This window comes from Anomaloglossus baeobatrachus, unplaced genomic scaffold (assembly GCF_048569485.1).
Source record: "Anomaloglossus baeobatrachus isolate aAnoBae1 unplaced genomic scaffold, aAnoBae1.hap1 Scaffold_66, whole genome shotgun sequence".
In the NCBI taxonomy this organism is placed as follows: Eukaryota; Metazoa; Chordata; class Amphibia; order Anura; family Aromobatidae; genus Anomaloglossus; species Anomaloglossus baeobatrachus.
Window position 1 is genome coordinate 370,413 of NW_027445030.1, and position 19,333 is coordinate 389,745.

At 48.4% G+C, this 19,333-nt stretch overlaps 1 pseudogene; it reads left to right on the forward strand.

Annotated features, from left to right (window-relative positions):
• The first annotated feature begins 6,496 nt into the window (after nucleotides 1–6,496).
• LOC142286509 (U2 spliceosomal RNA) lies at nucleotides 6,497–6,703 on the forward strand (annotated as a pseudogene).
• The last annotated feature ends 12,630 nt before the right edge of the window (nucleotides 6,704–19,333 follow it).

A 19,333-nucleotide genomic window follows, 5' to 3' on the forward strand; every position in this document is an offset into this window, starting at 1 on the left:
CTCCAATTTACATAAATCTCCCTGTAATATAAAATTATCCTCCTCTGTATTGATTACCCTGCAGAGTTTAGTATCATCTGCAAATATTGAAATTCTACTCCGCATGCCCCCAACAAGGTCATTTATAAATATGTTGAAAAGAAGCGGGCCCAATACTGGTGCTTCACTTGCCCAAGGTTGATGTAGATATAAGGGGCTTTTCATATTATAGCAAATTTATATTACACCTTTATGATGTCCTTTTGTTAAATTTATTGTTGAAAAAAAGCATATGCATATATACACATTGTCTTCCCAGTATATGATGATACAAGCAAGGCTATATATAGGTCTTTTTAGAAAAACCTTTAGAAAAACCTTTGCACATAATTATATTATATGGCTATTATGAACGGTCTTTCACAAATTGATATATGTAGTGGTCATTGAATGTTGGTTGAATTTAAACATTGTTTAATTTTATGCAAATTATAACCAATTAAATATATGCATAAATAGTGCTCTAGGCAACAGCTGAGTTATCCTTGAGGAAGGGGGCCGTTACACGCCCCCGAAACGCGTGTCGGATCAGGACTCTGTTTTTGCCTACCTCACCTGTGCGGTGATAACCTGCCAAGTAATCTCTCCCTCGTGTGGAATCAACCGGCTTCCACTGGACACGGTACGGATTGCCTGCTGGAGAGGTTGAGAGGTTACCGCTGACATTTCCTTTGTCTGCAACCAGGATACATTGGTACCTCCAGCGGTTCTACATTGCTCGTTTGGAAGCAGATCGGAGCCTTGTGTGGTGCTAACCTGCCAAGCAACTTCCTCCTGTGTGGAATCAGTCAGCTGACACTGGATACGGTCTGGACTGCCCGCTGGAGAGGCTGAGTAGTTACCGCTGATCTTATTGTTGTCCGCAGCCAACATCTTGGTGCTTTCAGTGGCTTCGTACTGCTTGATTTCGAAAGTACATTTGGGAGAATACGGGACCGGCTGGTTTGTGGCCTTGTGAAGTGTTATAAAAGCTCTGTAAAGAGGGATGTCGGTAACCATACATCTCCCCCAGAGCCAGCACTAGTCGCGGCCACTGGCCTCAAAACGTCCGCTCTGGAAGTCTAACAGGTCAATCCTGTACATAGCGGTTCCAGCCTAATCAACGGAGAAATCCGGGGTGTTTTTTGCGGTCAAGTTGTTGTGAGGTTTATTCCCCCAGGCCCTGGGGGCGAATATAACGTCGCAAACTTATATTGTACAACTTAAAACTTGTAAGTTAGCCAGGGGTGGTATAGTACATCTTTCATTGTATAAGTCTAAATTATTAACCAAACAAAATATATGCCACCGGCCGGGGCATTACATTAGACTGGTAAAACTAAATCAATGTGAATATTGTATCACCTCGAAGTTAATTGGTTATACAAAAGAATTTTATTCTCATTACTTTCATTTTTTATTTTATGTGGTCCTTGTTTTATGTGGTCCTTGGTTTTAGTAATAATCAGTGTATTGTATATTATCAAATACTCTGTCTTGAAACAAGGATAGCAAAAAATTTTTTATTTGTGGTCTATTAATAAAATTATAAAAACCCATCTAGCGCTGGTTTATTGTGGATTTTTACTTAAAATCCTTTACACAGTTTATTAAAGGCTACTTTACACACTGCGATATCGGTCCCGATATCGCTAGTGTGGATACCCGCCCCCATCTGTTGCGCGACACGGGCAAATCGCTGCCCATGCTGCACAACACCGACCAGACCCGTCACACATACTTACCTGCCCGGCGACGTCGCTGTGACCGGCGAACCGCCTCCTTTCTAAGGGGGCGGTCCGTGCGGCGTCACAGCGACGTCACTGAGCGACCGCCCAATAGCAGCGGAGGGGCGGAGATGAGTGGCCGGAACATCCCGCCCACCTCCTTCCTTCCTCATAGCGGCTGGGAGGCAGGTAAGGAGAGGTTCCTCGTTTCTGCGGTGTCACACGGAGCGATGTGTGCTGCCGCAGGAGCGACGAACTACATCATTACTGCTGCAGTAACGATAATCGAGAATGGAGACCCATGTCACCGATGAGCGATTTTGCACGTTTTTGCAGCGATGCAAAATCGCTCATCGGTGTCACACGCAGCAACATCGCTAATGCGGCCGGATGTGCGTCACAAATTCCGTGACCCCAACGACTCCGCATTAGCGATGTCGCAGCGTGTAAAGCCCCCTTTAGTGGGAGTGGTGTACAGGGTCCTAGCAGTAAAGAGTATTCCATATTTCTGCCAGATACCCACAGAGATATTGAAATCTGAAAAAAGAGACTTCTGCTCATTGAAGGTAAGAACTGCTCACATAGCGTTCAACTCCACAGCAAACGAGTGCTCTAGCACTGGCATCTCAGCAGGGATATTCCCCTACTACACATGTGTGTCTGGGTCCCTGTGACAGTTTACAGGACATAACTCAGGGCACCTAGACAGAAGGCAGAGGGACTACTTTCTATTTCTGGTGTAGAGCTTAGTACAATATATATATATATACTATTACATGTGACACATGTACCTTGTATTACCATTATTCGCTGTATATGAACCCCTTTTCTCCGGGCATTATTTGTCTATAGCATTTTTCACGAACCTGAGGCAACTGAGAACCCTTCAGTGAAGGAATTCCACTAACCCTCACAATACCAACCAGGGGCCTCCCTGCAGTAACTCAGGTAGTTGTACCCATTCTCTTTCCGCATTCTATGTGTTCTTCTTCTTTCTTCTTTTTTTTCTTTTTTCTTCTTTTTATTTCTATCATGTAGTTCAGGGGTTTATAGATATATGTCCTGCATCTCATATTTCCTTTAGTGGTGCTTCTTACCCATTCTCATATCATTTACCCTAGTATTTCATGATCCTGAGGCGACTGAGAACCCTTTAATAAAGGAATCCTTTTTCACTTGAATTGTCAAGTGATACTTACCAGTGACTATCACGTAATGTTACAGGTAGTTGCATTTTCTTCCTCTTCTTTCTCTCCTTTCTTCTTTGTCACACGGTCCATTGTGTTATAGCCCACGTGTCATGATAACACTTGTACCATCTTTTCATTTAGATTCCACCTACAATTATTTACCGATTCCAGTTCTGAAATAGGCTTTCATGATCTACTCACTAGAATTCTCAAGTGCATAAGGTACTGAGACATATACATGTTCACACCATTATAAAGAACAAAGTATAAACATTGAGGTTTTTCTCACACCCATGTTCCTGTGTTCTTTGATATGATATGTGTTCATTTCCTTCACTATATAGGATTGCAAGTTTTCCATTTGTACCTTAATGGCAATGACGCTATACAATTGAACACATATCATCCTGTTATCCATATAGGTGTGTATTTACCTGCTTGACTATTTTTGGTTGTTTGATCCAGAATGTTTCTCCAGATAGGTCATGTGGAAATTTTCTTTCCTCAGTACAAATGTTTTCACTATGGCTTTGGAAAAATTTTTTGTATGTGCATCATGGTCATTTGACCCATTGTACTCTCAAGTAGCAATATATTGTACTGTTATGTTGTACTATGTACTAATTACGTGTTTATATGGTTTTGTAACCCTTTATGATCTTAGATAACTTTATCCTTGATAAAGACCTAAAAACAAGGTCGAAACGTTGGATGAATTATCCTTTTGCACAAATAAAGAATTTTCAGCATTCCAAGAGTTCTTTTCTTACGTTATTGATCACTATAGTGTGCCAGAGCTATTTCTATTGAATTGACTTCTATTTTTTCTGAGCACCTGCTATATACACAGTGACCCAGACATATTCAAGTTTCATTCAGAAGGCAGAGGGAAGCCTTAGCAGCTGAGCCTATATCTTGGCTTGTGAGCATTAGAACAGGCCGGCGATTACAGGGTAACATGAAAAATGTCCAGCTTGCATTATGACTAGAACATGACAATATCCTTTTAAGTACTAACCTATGATGCGTTCCTAAGCAGTTGATGTTATATGTTCTACATTTCATTTTCTGCATACTTTACAAGTAGTAGAATTTGCTTTGATATAGGCAACTGGATTTTCACAATGAAAAGGCAAAGGATAACGCCCGAAAAAGACGCCATACATTATGTCAGTGCCATCACTGACAAACCTGGATTGACCATGAAATACATCAATCCCCTTAAAGGTGAGTTAAAACAAGTTTTAACTAAATTGCCTTAATATTGTCATGCATTAGAATGACTGTCTTAGGTAATGATAAATATTTTCTACAGGAAGAGGAGTGTTTGCTGAAACTGAAATCGAAAAAGGGAGTTTTGTTGCAGAATATCGAGGCGAGCTCACGTATGCACTTACGATGGTAGACAACTACTCGAGATTTATGGTTGTGGTACAAGTCAAAGATCTAATGGCCCATACTGCAGCGAAGGTCTTCCAAGCACACTTATGCAGACCTCATGGCTACTCAGAGAGAGTCCTCACAGATCAAGGCACAGCCTTTGAAGCGGAAATCTTCAAGGACTTCTGCAGCTTTTACCGATGCAGGAAGATGCGCACTACACCCTACCATGCTCAAACCAATGGTTATCAACCTGCTCAGGACTTTATCCCATATTCCAGATGTGGCCTTACAAGTGATTTATAGAGGGGTAACAATACGTTGGGATCACCGGATCTAATCTCCCTTTTTATACACCCTAAAATCTTGTTTGCTTTAGAATAAACAATAACATCATAAAGGTATAGCAGTACCGTTTCAAAGTTTCGGTGTCCCAAGCAGCATTCCATCAGCCTCTGGAAGGTTCCTGGCAAATTGCACAGCTCGAAGGGCATGCTTTTGAACTCGCAGAGACCCATCGGGGTGGCAAAGGCGGTCTTCTCCCGGTCTGCCTCAGCAACGGACACTTGCCAATAGCGACTAGTGAGATCAAGGGTAGAAAAATAATTTGCAGTTCTCAATGCAGCTAGCTATTCCTCAATACAGGGGAGTGGTGCTGTCCTTCTTCTTTAACAGGACCAACGGAGCTGCCCAGAGGCTACAACTGTCACGGATAACCCCAGCCTCCTTCATGTTGCTCAACATGTCCTTGGTACATTGGTAATGTGCAGGTAGTTTTGGCTTATATCTCTCTTTGATGGGTGGGTGTGCACTTGTGGGGATGTAGTGTTTGACCCCTTTTATTCTTCAAAAGTCTAGCGGATGTTTGCTGAAGACTTGCTCGTATTCTTGCACTAGCCTGTAGACCCCCTTCTTGTGATGTGAAGGTGTGGAGTCAGTGCCTACGTGTAATTCCTTACACCACTCCTCTGGCTGACTTGGTGAGCTGTCACTGAATGGGTGGGCTGAAGCAATGGTGGATGCTGCTGTTTGGATAGCATGTGTATCTACTGAGAACAGCTTATCAATGGTGGCAAATCGGAGCAGCTTAATCTCTTGCTCTCCGCAGTTCAACACTCTCATGGGCACTCTTCCCTTCCTTATTAATGAATAAAACTATGATGTAAATAGCATATAGATACCCCACAAATGCAGATAAAAGTAGGTTATGGGAAAAGGGGGAAGAGAGAAACAGGAAAATAGTGGAATAAAGTATACCTTCCAGGTGGGAGAGGAAATGGCAGCACAGCCAGTGGAGGTGATGCAAGGGGAGCCTGCAACTAAAGAGTTGAGAGCGTTATCACATGGTGACTGAGCCTGATTGTAACGGGAGCATAGAGGTGCCGATCCTGTCTTACCTGCGTTGGTGTAGAAGTGGGTGTCCTGTGGTGGAGTCAGCTATGTGCAGTGGTGGCCGTGGGTTCTTTTATGTGCGACCGTAGTAATAGCTGCGCCCACTTCCTGTATGGGAGTGGAATGCAGTGAGGGTAATGGAACGCACGCCTGCGCATTTGTGTTTAACGTCGCGCATGTGCAGAACGGAGAAAAGGCTGCGCTCACTTCCTAATGAAAGGGAGTGAGACGCATCTGGGAAGGGAAGGGAAAAGATTAGGGTTTGGGGATGATGAAAGGGCTTTCTACGGGCAAGGATGGCAAAGGGTGGCAGTGACGGAAAGTCAGGCAGCCTGTCCTGTCCTGTCCTGTCCGTCCGTCTTTTTGTATCATGAATTGGAAAGACTGCAAGGGGGAGGGGAGGTGCTTGTGTCCAAAAGGAGGAGTTATTCAGATTCATTGCAGTGGGCGGCGGCTGCAAAAAGCACCATTCTTCTTGTTTTTGCTCTGCAAAACAGCCTTTTCAAGGGTTGGCTTGGGTGACAAAATGTCTTCTGTAGGCGTGGGTTTGTCTCCCTCTCCCTAAGATGTGTCCGGTATAGGCCAGGGTGCCACTCAAGGCCGTAACCAATTCGGGTTATAGCTTCTCGGCCTTTTGGCTAAGATCAAGTGTAGTTTCGGAGGACGCTACCTTGGTCGGTACTGGAAGGTGCCTGGGATTGCACGTCTGCCGGCCTTGAGGAAGTGTGTGCGCCTTCTGGTGACACATAGCCCTCTTGTGCCTGGACGGTTCCCAGGCAACGGGAGGCGATCACCTTTGTTATTTTGAAGTCCTACTGATAAACAGAAAAAAAAAAAAATTAAATCTGTTCTTATCAGTTTAATATCTGATACGTCCCCTCTCTGGGGACCATATATTAAATGGATTTTTAGAACAAGGAGATGGAAAAAATCTTGCTCTGTCCACTGCACGCATTGACCTGGTATTGCAGTACCTCCAGGACCGGTGCACCCCTTCTTAACCCAGTTTCCAAAAGCAGAACTCAATTCACCTGATTCAAATGAGCCCCATTAGTGAATTGAAAGAAAGCAAAAACTTTATATGCACCTCAATTTGGCCAATTCACTTTTCACACTTTCACCCTTTTTTTTATCTTTCACACCTTTTACTTGCTTTATTGATGCAAAAAGCTGTGCCAAATAGCAAACTCATCTCCACTCAACTTGACCAACTCTGCTATGTCCCGTGCAGTATCTTATTCTCAGTCTTATCTAGATCATTTGCAATTGAATAGAATAGATCCCTTTTAACTGCTTATGACTGTGTAAAATATGTAGTTTTACTGGGCTGGGATGAGAGAATCCATTGAAGCATGCTGTAGGGATTGTGGTTCCTGTGTGCTAAGAAGAGAGGCTGGCACCAGCCAGAAAGCCCCATTGCAGCCAATAATCACTTAATAACTTTTTCAACTTGTCATCATATGGGAGGCCTTCCATTCCTTGTAGTAGTCTAGTTGCCCACCTTTTAACTGACTCTAACTTCTGAATGTCCTTATTAAAATGTGGAGCCCAAAACTGGTTCCCATATTCCAGATGTAGCCTTACAAGTGATTTATAGAGGTGTAACAATACGTTGGGATCACGGGATCTAATCTCCCTTTTTATACACCCTAAAATCTTGTCCCAAGCAGCATTCCATCAGCCTCTGGAAGGTTCCTGGCGCATTGCACAGCTCGAAGGGCATGCTTTTGAACTCGCAGAGACCCATAGGGGTGGCGAAGGCGGTCTTCTCCCGGTCTGCCTCAGCAACGGACACTTGCCAATAGTGACTAGTGAGATCAAGGGTAGAAAAATAATTTGCAGTTCTCAATGCAGCTAGCGATTCCTCTATACGGGGAGTGGTGCCGTCCTTCTTTTTTAACAGGATCAACAGAGCTGCCCAAAGGCTACAACTGTCACGGATAACCCCAGCCGCCTTCATGTTGCTCAACATGTCCTTGGTACACTGGCAATGTGAAGGTGGTATTGGCTTATAGCTCTCTTTGATGGGTGGGTGTGCACCTGTGGGGATGTGGTGTTGGACCCCTTTTATTCCCCCAAAATCTAGCGGGCTTCCCACCGGTAACCCGCTCCCCAGCTTGGATGGATGCTGAGGGAGCCCCTTTTGCCCGCAGGCTCTGGCCCTGGGAACTGTAGCCTTGGCGGTGACTGTGCTTCCCTCTACGGTGTGAGCTGTTGCCTTCAATCGGGTCTTGACTGCTGGGAAACCCTGGAGGTTCCTGTCGCTAACGGATTTGACCGGTTTTACGGCGACTCCTAGCCTGGTCGGGGTCCGTAGGCCCTGCCGGATGGTGCTGGCTTCTCTTCACTCCCCGATCTGGTACCGGCGGGCCACCGCCCATCCCCGGTCCGTACGGTTCACTCCAATCAGCCTCTCCTGCAGAAGGTCACCACCATCTGCCAACCTTGCTGAGTGCCCGGGCCACACACCCGGACACGGTCAGTCTCCTTTCCTCTTCACTTCTCTAACTCCAAAACTGATCTCTAATCTGACTCCTTTTCCCGCCTCCAGGACTGTGAACTCCTCGGTGGGTGGGATCAACCGCCTGGCCCACCCCCTGGTGTGGACATCAGCCCCTGGAGGAAGGCAACTAGGATTTGTGTTTAGCTTCGGTGTGCCTAGCCGGAGTGTAGAGTGTGTTGGTGTAGTACCTGTGACGACCTGGCTTGTCCAGGGCGCCACATTCCCCTATAGTAAAATGCAGACCGTCCGCGGGCTGCCCGTCCATCAGCGGTTTTATTTTCACAACTGAAAAAGAATAAAACGGTAAAACATGTAAAAGCATCATAAACATTTTACAACGGTACAGCTTCCGCTCTTCTCCCACCCAAACAACCTGGCCCTGATGCTGCCCCTAAGAAGCGGGCAGCACCCCTTGACCCCAGTCCAGCACCAAGTTGCCCGAGCGGGTTCTGTCTCTTTCAGGGGGCCCACGTCCAAGGGGACCCCTGAACCCCCGGAGGATCGCCACCGGTTACGGTAGTGGCGGGCCTAGGCCATCCCTTTCCTCCAGGCCCATCCTCCCAAATCAGCCTCTCCGGAGGCGGTAACGGTGTCAAGCCAACAAACATTTTTATTTACATTGCACTAAGTTTGTGGTTGCCCTGCAAGTTCTCGGGCTTGTCCGTAAGCAGTTCCTTACGCAATGGTTGCACAGTCCCTACGGGGACAACAGTTGCCGGCAACGGCCGGTTTAATCACGGTTCAATCAGGTAAACTTCTTTGGTTGATCATCTTTACTTATCATTTAAAACTTTCAAACTGGTACACTCAACACATAAAGCCCCCCCTTTTAAAGAGTAGTTTCCCTGTACCTAAGTGGGGGTCTACCTAGGTTGGGGCGAGTGGACCTTCGGGGTCCGGTGTCAGTGGTGACAGGCAGTGGGGCAGAGGGAACAGTCAGTTCCTCCTCCCTGCTATCATGTGGGGCAGGCGGAGGCGTAGGGGAGCTGGGTACAGGTACATCCCTGGGCACTGGCTCGCGGTTAACCATTTCCATCATTTCTTCATCCACGGGTTGTGGGAACAGTATCACTGGAAGGATCACCGCACCGTTCTGTGTAGGCCAGTCTGCTGGAAAATCACCCATCATGGTGTGGATTACCTCTTTTTCCTTCTCCACTGGACTGGGAACTGGAGCCTCATCCGCTACTCTCAATGCTGGTGGGCACTTCTTCAGGTGGTCTCGGGAAACCGTGGCCAAAGTCCCCCCCTGGTCACGGCTGATCTGGTAGGCCTTCCCATTCTCCCATCCTGTGGGCTGGACTACATACGGGGTTTTTTCCCATTGATCATCCAGCTTGTGGGCCCTTCTTTTCCGCTTCAGCACTACATCCCCAGGTTGGAAGGAACCGGCAGGCGCCTTCTTGTTGAAGCACTGCTCCTGTTGTCCCCGACTCTGGCACAAGTTCTTTTCAACATACTCCTGGACCTGTCGGTACTGTGTCCTCCGCCGAGTGTCCCATTCAGCTGTCGACAGGAGTGCTTCTGAAGCTTCCAAGCCCATTTCCAGATCCACTGGTAGCCGGCCGGGACGAGCTCTCATCAGGTATGCTGGAGTGAATTTCGTAGAGCTGGAAGGGATGTTGTTGTACATATCGACCAGGTCAGGTAGCTTCTCCAGCCACAGGTTCCGCTCTTCCAGTGGTAACGTCTTGAGGAGGCCCAGGACCAAGTGGTTCATCTTTTCACAAATGCCATTGGTTTGGGCGTGGTAAGGCGTGGTCCGGATTTTCTTGCAGCCGTACAACTGGCAGAATTCCTGGAATACCTCTGCTTCAAAGGCCGGACCCTGGTCGGTAAGCACCCTCTCCGGGTACCAATGCGGTCAACAGAAATAAGCCTGGAAAGCCTTAGCAGCGGTGCGGCCGGTTAAGTCCTTAACTGGGACAACCACCAGGAACCTCGAGTAGTGGTCTACGATGGTCAGAGCGTAGGTGTACCCACTTCGGCTGGGGGTGAGCTTTACATGGTCAAGGGCAACCAGCTCCAGCGGTTGGTGTGTAATGATCGGGTGTAGGGGTGCCTTCTGGCTGGCCTCGTCCTTCCTTCTCAATGCGCAAGGGCCACATTCTCGGCACCAGGCCTCCACAGATTCCCGCATTCCACTCCAATAGAACCGCTCTCTTAACAACATCTCTAGCTTCTTCCACCCGAAGTGCACTGCACCATCATGGTATGCTTGCAGGACGGTGGGCACGTTAGCCTGGGGAATCACCAGCTGGCGGATCTTCTCGTGAGTCTTTGGATTAATCAGCTCACGATACAACTTCCCCTGGTGTAGGTATAGCCGGGTCCGTTCTTGCCACAGACGTTGGGCTTCGGCAGGGGCAGCAGGGTCTATCCCAGCAGAACCCTGTTCCACTAGAGTCTTGACCAGGCGGACAGCAGGTGCCTGGTCCTGAGCTTCCTGCCAGTCCTGTCGGGGCAGCGGATCCAGGTTCACCCGTTGTTGGTAGACGTGCACCTTCTCAGTGAATGGCCGGTGAAATGCAGGCAACTCGATCTCTTCGAGGTCATCATCCTCTGGCCCCTCTTCCGACAGGTGGGGCATCCGGGAGAGTGCATTGGCATTGACGTTGGTACGGCCGGCCCGGTACTTGATGGTGAAATCGTAGTTGGCTAACCTGGTCACCCATCGCTGCTCCAACGCGCCCAGCTTGGCCGTATCTAGATGGGTCAGCAGGTTATTGTCTGTGTACGCGGTGAACTTGGCTGCTGCCAGGTAATGGCGGAACCGCTCGGTGATAGCCCACACCAGTGCCAAGAGCTCAAGCTTGAAGGAGATGTAGTTCTCAGGGTTCCTCTCAGTCGGTCGGAGTTTTCGGCTAGCATAAGCTGTTACCTTTTCCCTTCTGTCTTGGACCTGGGATAGAACAGCCCCCAAGCCCACATTGCTGGCGTCGGTGTAGAGGATGAATGGGCGGCTGTAGTCAGGGTACGCTAGGATTTCCTCTCCGGTCAGGGCTGTTCTCAGCTGGCGGAAGGATTCCTCATGCTTTTCTTCCCACACCAATGGGGCTACTAGGGATCTACCACCCTTGGTCTGTCCTACGAGGAGGTCTTGCATGGGGACAGCCATCTTTGTGTACCCCTTAATGAAGCGACGGTAATATCCCACCAGGCCCAGAAACTGCCTCACTTCCCTCACTGTGGTCGGTCTCGGCCAGTCTTGGATGGCGGTGATCTTCTCGGGGTTGGGGGCGACACCTTCCGCACCAACCACATGTCCTAGGTACTGCACTCTGGGTTTCAGCAGATGACACTTTGAGGGCTTCAACTTCATCCCATACTTGGCAAGGGACGCGAACACCTCGGCTAGGTGCTCCAGGTGGGCTTCATACGTCTGTGAGTACACAATCACATCATCCAAGTACAGCAAAACGGTCCCATAGGCAGTCTTCTCTCGGTCTTCCGGTGCCACGGCCACCTGCCAGTACCCGCTGGTGAGGTCAAGGGTGGAGAAGTAGTTAGCGGTTCTCAGCGAGGCCAGGGACTCTTTGATGCGGGGCAGAGGGTAAGCATCCTTATGCGTTATCTGGTTAATCTTCCGGTAATCCACACACATCCGCATGGTGCCATCCTTCTTCTTAACCAGCACCAACGGAGCGGCCCAGGGACTACAGCTGTCCCTAATAACCACTGCCTCCTTCATGTTCCTCAACATGTCTTTGGCGCATTGGTAGTGCGCAGGGGGAATAGGCCTGTATCTCTCTTTAATAGGGGAGTGTGTACCGGTAGGGATGTGGTGTTGAACCCCTTTAATCTGCCCAAAATCTAGAGGGTGCTTGCTAAAAACCCGCTCATACTCCTGTACCACCCGGTATACCCCTTCCTTGTGGTGTATGGGGGTATCATCAGTGCCGACATGTAGCTCTCGATACCACTCGCCTAACTCCCCCAGGGATGAGTGGGAACCGGCAGCAGGCGGTGTGACCGGGGGAACGGCTTCATGGATCGTGTGGGGATCTAGAGTGAGCAATTTGGCAAGGGTAGCGTACCGGGTGGTGCATGAATGCACACATATTGGTTTTATAATCTTATTGTATTACTTTATATTCTTATTTCACTTGTGCATATCTCCACCATAATCCTGGCTAAGAAATATAGCTTTTTTTGGGGTACACAGGTAGTAAGGTCTTCTTTCTATTTCTTTAGGGGTGATATAGCCTGGTGGAACTCTAGACCTCTAACATTATATATGCACCCTTTTTCTTTATGGTTCTTGGACACCTTATAACATTCTTCCATACATATATATCTTTCTCATAAATTATAAATAATTAGGCATTTTTATATATTTTATTTACATTTTCATAAATAACTTTTTACAAAGCATGGGGGACATTCTCACATACATATAATTTTCATGTACGCATTCTGAAAATTTACGCATAAACCGTACACACTCCTTTTTGTAACAATTTCTATAACTCATTCGCTGAACTCTCATCCCGGATATTCATTCTTACACCGAATTTCCTGTTATAACACAACATTCATGATTTTTATTCAATTTATTTTTATTTTTTAAGTTTATTAGTAGTGATGAGCGAGTACTAAAAAGCTCGGGTGCTCGAAGCTCGGGCCGAGCCTCCCAAGATACTCGTGTACTCGGCCCGAGCACCGAGCCCAATGTTATCCTATGGGAGACCCGAGTATTTTTGTGAAATGACCACCGGCAGCATGTAGAAACCCTAAAAATGGCACAAAAGTCTCCGAAGAGTGCTCAAATGACATGGCGACAGCATGGGGAAGACCCCTTGAAGCATTTATCACTCAAAAGTCACAGCTGTGAATAATTTTGTCCGCGTTTTACGCCATTTTTACGGACTCACCAGAAAACCTTCCAAAATGACACCAAAATGATTTTTCATAGCGGAAATGTTAAGGGCACATACCCAATAGTGAGATAGAGCTAATGTATGTTACTTTTTGAGATCAATACATGAAAGATTTTACGTAAAACATTGTGTGGCACTCCGATGTCCCTGAGAAGAGACGTACATAAAGGCCTCTGAGTCTAATGTGCCCATTTTGAGGAACTGAGTCTTTGTAGTATTTTCCTTTGCCAGGGCAGTCCAAAATTGTGAGGTTCACCAATGCCCCTGCATACAGACGTGCATGATGGCCTGTAAACCTGAAGTGCCCATTGTAAGGAAGTGGGTCTATTGTAGTATAGCCCTTAGGCAGGGCAGCCAAAAATTGGGAGGCTCCACGTTGTCCCTGGATAGAGACGTGCATGAGGGCCTCAAAACATTAAGTGTCCAGTGTCAGGAAGTGGGTGTATTATAGTATAGCCCTTAGGCAGGGCAGCCAAAAATTGGGAGGCTCCACGTTGTCCCTGGATAGAGACGTGCATGAGGGCCTGTAAACCTGAAGTGCCCATTGGAAGGAAGTGGGTCTTTTGTAGTATAGCCCTTTGGCAGGGCAGCCAAAAATTGGGAGGCTCCACGTTGTCCCTGGATAGAGACGTGCATGAGGGCCTGTAAACCTGAAGTGCCCATTGGAAGGAAGTGGGTCTTTTGTAGTATAGCCCTTTGGCAGGGCAGCCAATAATTGGGAGGCTCCACGTTGTCCCTGGATAGAGACATGCATGAGGGCCTCAAAACATTAAGTGTCCATTGTCAGGAAGTGGGTGTATTATAGTATAGCCCTTAGGCAGGGCAGCCAAAAATTGGGAGGCTCCACGTTGTCCCTGGATAGAGACGTGCATGAGGGCCTGTAAACCTGAAGTGCCCATTGGAAGGAAGTGGGTCTTTTGTAGTATAGCCCTTTGGCAGGGCAGCCAAAAATTGGGAGGCTCCACGTTGTCCCTGGATAGAGACGTGCATGAGGGCCTCAAAACATTAAGTGTCCATTGTCAGGAAGTGGGTGTATTATAGTATAGCCCTTTGGCAGGGCAGCCAAAAATTGGGAGGCTCCACGTTGTCCCTGGATAGAGACGTGCATGAGGGCCTCAAAACATTAAGTGTCCATTGTCAGGAAGTGGGTGTATTATAGTATAGCCCTTAGGCAGGGCAGCCAAAAATTGGGAGGCTCCACGTTGTCCCTGGATAGAGACGTGCATGAGGGCCTCAAAACATTAAGTGTCCATTGTCAGGAAGTGGGTCTTTTGTAGTATAGCCCTTTGGCAGGGCAGCCAAAAATTGGGAGGCTCCACGTTGTCCCTGGATAGAGACGTGCATGAGGGCCTCAAAACATTAAGTGTCCATTGTCAGGAAGTGGGTGTATTATAGTATAGCCCTTAGGCAGGGCAGCCAAAAATTGGGAGGCTCCACGTTGTCCCTGGATAGAGACGTGCATGAGGGCCTCAAAACATTAAGTGTCCATTGTCAGGAAGTGGGTCTTTTGTAGTATAGCCCTTTGGCAGGGCAGCCAAAAATTGGGAGGCTCCACGTTGTCCCTGGATAGAGACGTGCATGAGGGCCTCAAAACATTAAGTGTCCATTGTCAGGAAGTGGGTGTATTATAGTATAGCCCTTTGGCAGGGCAGCCAAAAATTGGGAGGCTCCACGTTGTCCCTGCATAGAGACGTGCATGAGGGCCTCAAAACATTGTTCCCATTGCAAAGGAGCGGGTCTCCTGTCGTTGTAATGTCCATTCTGCAAAGAATGGGCGAAAAAATTTACCACTGGGGGTATACCTGAAACAAAGGCCTAACTCTTGTAACGGTCATCATGGTGGCGCATGAGGAGAAGGAGGAGCAGTCCAGCGATTATCCAAAGTCCAGAAGTGTGTACCCATGGGTGACTGGAGGTACATGGCAAATTCCCGTTACAAACTTTAAATTCCGCTCTCATTTGCTGGTGGTGTGGTGAAGTCTGGCCCAATCCAACCCTTGTTCATCTTGATCAGAGTCAGCCTGTCAGCATTTTCAGTTGACAGGCGGGTGCGTTTATCTGTAATGATTCCACCTGCGGCACTAAAAACACGCTCTGACAAAACGCTAGCGGCAGGGCAGGCCAGGACTTCCAAGGCGTAGAGAGCCAATTCATGCCACGTGTCCACCTTGGATACCCAATAATTGTAAGGCACAGAGGAATGTCGGAGTACAGTTGTTCGATCTGCAAGGTACTCCTTGAGCATCTGGGCAAACTTAGGATTTCTTGTGGCACTACCCCGCACCTCAGGGGCTGTGGTACGTGAGGGGCTGAGAAAACTGTCCCACATCTTAAAGACTGTTCCCCTACCTCTGGCGGATTGGACTTGTGCCTCTCTCGGCTGTACGCCTTGGTTGTCCACTGATTCCTGACCTATGCCGCTAGCGTTTTGTGAGGGGAATGCTTTGCCTACTTCCGTGACTATGGCCTTCCGGAACTGCTGCATTTTGGTTGACCTCTCCGCCTCGGGAATAAGAGACATAAAGTTCTCCTTGTAGCGTGGGTCTAACAGTGTTACCAACCAGTAATGATTGTCGGCCAAGATGTTCTTAACGCGAGGGTCACGAGACAGGCAGCTTACCATAAAGTCAGCCATGTGCGCCAGACTCTTAACAGCCAGGACTTCAGTAGCCTGACCAACACGTTGACTGAACATGCTGTCCTCCTCCTCCTCCTCCTCCTCCTCATCTACCCTGTCCTCTGGCCAGCCACGCTGAACCGAGGATATGACTGGTGTGCATGTCATATCCTCAATTTGGCCGGAGATTTGCTCCATGTCTTCATCCTCCTCCTCGTCATAGTCCTCCACTGCACGTTGTGATGAGACGAGGCTGGGCTGTGTGTTATCACCCACACCCACTACTGTTTCTTGCTGCAACTCATCGCGCTCCGCCTGCAATGCATCATGTTTGGTTTTGAGCAGAGACCGTTTTAGAAGGCAGAGTAGCGGTATGGTGACGCTAATAATGGCGTCATCACCACTCACCATCTTGGTGGAGTCCTCAAAGTTTTGGAGGATGGTACATAGGTCGGACATCCATCTCCACTCCTCAGGTGTTATGTGTGGAGTTTGACCCATTTCCCGACGGCTTAGGTGATGCAGGTACTCAACAACTGCCCTCTTCTGCTCACATATCCTGACCAACATGTGCAGAGTTGAATTCCAACGCGTGGGGACATCACACACCAGTCTGTGAGCCGGAAGATGCAAACTGCGCTGAAAGCCGGCAAGGCCGGCTGAAGCAGTAGGTGACTTTCGAAAATGTGCAGACAGGCGGCGAACTTTTACCAGCAGATCAGACAGCTCTGGGTATGACTTTAGAAACCGCTGAACCACGAGGTTGAGCACATGGGCCACGCATGGAACATGTGTCAGCTGGCCTCGCCTCAAAGCCGCCACCAGGTTCCGGCCATTGTCTCACACGACCTTTCCTGGCTTTAGGTTCAGAGGTGTGAGCCAGTGATCTGCCTGCTGTTTCAGAGCTGTCCACAGCTCTTCTGCATTGTGGGGTTTGTCACCTATGCAGATTAGCTTCAGCACAGCCTGTTGCCGCTTCGCCGAGGCAGTGCTGCAGTGCTTCCAGCTTGGGACTGGTGTGGAGGGTACAGTGGATGAGGATGCGCAGGAGGAGGAGGAGGCTGAAGAGCATGACATTCCGGAGCTGTAGAGTGTGGGTGAAACACTGACTGAGGTAGGGCCTGCAAACCTTGGTGTGGGAAGGACGTGTTCCGTCCCTCGCTCAGACTGGGTCCCAGCTTCCACAATATTAACCCAGTGTGCCGTCAACGAGATGTAGCGGCCTTGCCCACAAGCACTTGTCCACGTGTCTGTGGTTAGGTGGACTTTGGGTGAAACAGCGTTGTTCAGGGCACGTGTGATGTTTTGTGACACGTGGTTATGCAACGCGGGGACGGCACACCGGGAGAAATAGTGGCGGCTGGGGACCGAGTAACGTGGGACAGCTGCCGCCATCAGGTCGCGGAATGCTTCTGTCTCCACCAGCCTAAAAGGCAACATTTCCAGCGCAAGCAGTCGCGAAATGTTAGCATTTAGAACTGTGGCATGTGGGGTGTTGGCAATGTATTTGCGCCTGCGTTCAAAGGTTTGCTGAATGGATAACTGAACGCTGCGCTGGGACAAGGACGTGCTTGATGATGGTGTTATTTCTGAGTAGGCAACTGCAGGTGCAGGACCGGAGGAGGCTTGTTCGCAGGCAGCATGGACAGGGGATTGGCTCGCATGCACAACCAGCGAAGACGTAGCAGTGACATTAGCAAGCACTGCTCCTCGACTCTGTTGTACTTCCCACAAAGTCGGGTGCTTGGCTGACATGTGCCTGATCATGCTGGTGGTGGTCAGGCTGCTAGTTTTGGTACCCCTGCTGATGCTGGCACGGCAGGTGTTGCAAATGGCCTTTTTAGAATCATCTGGATCCAACTTAAAAAACTGCCAGACTCGGGAAGACCTAACATTTGTATAGGCACCTTGTGTCGTGTTGTTGTTCCGGGGAACGGTTGCCTGACTTCTGCCTGGAGCCACCACCCTGCTTCTTACTGCCTGTTGGGATGCTACGCCTCCCTCCCCCTGTGCACTGCTGTCCTCGCTCTGCATATCCTCCTGCCAGGTTGGGTCAGTTACTGGATCATCCACCACGTCGTCTTCCTCTTCCGCACCCTGCTCCTCCTCCTGACTTCCTGACAATTGTGTCTCATCATCGTCCACCCCTTGTTGAGACACGTTGCCAACTTCGTGAGAACGTGGCTGCTCAAATATTTGGCCATCTGTACATACGATCTCCTCATGACCCACTTCAACATGAGCTGGCGAGAGGCCAGAATGTGCGAATGGAAACGTGAACAGCTCTTCCGAGTGTCCAAGTGTGGGATCATTAATGTCCGAGGACGTGTACTCAGCCTTGTGGTAGGAAGGAGGATCAGGTTCTGAAATGTGCGGTGCAGTATCACGGCTACTGACACTTGACATGGTGGAAGACAGAGTGTTTGTGGTGGTGCCAATCTGACTGGAAGCATTATCCGCTATCCAACTAACAACCTGTTGACACTGGTCTTGGTTCAAGAGCGGTGTACTGCTGCGGTCCCCAAGAATTTGGGACAGGATGTGCGAGCGACTAGATGTGGCCCTTTGTTGTGGCAAAATTAGAGCTTGCCCACGACCTCGGCCTCTGCCTGCACCACCATCACGTCCACTTCCTTGTTCCTTGCCAACGCCCTTGCGCATTTTGCAATGCTGTGCTGACGTGTATTCACTAGACTTGGGCGTTATATCAAAGTTTGTGCAAATTGTGCACCTGTACGCTGCCACCGACAGGCACACACGTGCGGTTTTTAAATGCAAGCACGGACGCACTAAGAACCTAACAGGTTTTAGGAGCAAAAAATAATGACGAGAACTCTGACACTATCAGCCACTGCTGACTGACGTGTATTATACACTACACTTGTGCGTTATATAATAGTTTGGTAAAAACGCACACAAGTGCACCTGTACGCTGCCACCGACAGGCACACACGTGCGGTTTTTAAATGCAAGCACGGACGCACTAAGAACCTAACACAGGTTTTAGGAGCAAAAATTAATGACGAGAACTCTGACACTATCAGCCACTGCTGACTGACGTGTATTATACACTACACTTGTGCGTTATATAATAGTTTGGTAAAAACGCACACAAGTGCACCTGTACGCTGCCACCGACAGGCACACACGTGCGGTTTTTAAATGCAAGCACGGACGCACTAAGAACCTAACACAGGTTTTAGGAGCAAAAATTAATGACGAGAACTCTGACACTATCAGCCACTGCTGACTGACGTGTATTATACACTACACTTGTGCGTTATATAATAGTTTGGTAAAAACGCACACAAGTGCACCTGTACGCTGCCACCGACAGGCACACACGTGCGGTTTTTAAATGCAAGCACGGACGCACTAAGAACCTAACACAGGTTTTAGGAGCAAAAATTAATGACGAGAACTCTGACACTATCAGCCACTGCTGACTGACGTGTATTATACACTACACTTGTGCGTTATATAATAGTTTGGTAAAAACGCACACAAGTGCACCTGTACGCTGCCACCGACAGGCACACACGTGCGGTTTTTAAATGCAAGCACGGACGCACTAAGAACCTAACACAGGTTTTAGGAGCAAAAATTAATGACGAGAACTCTGACAC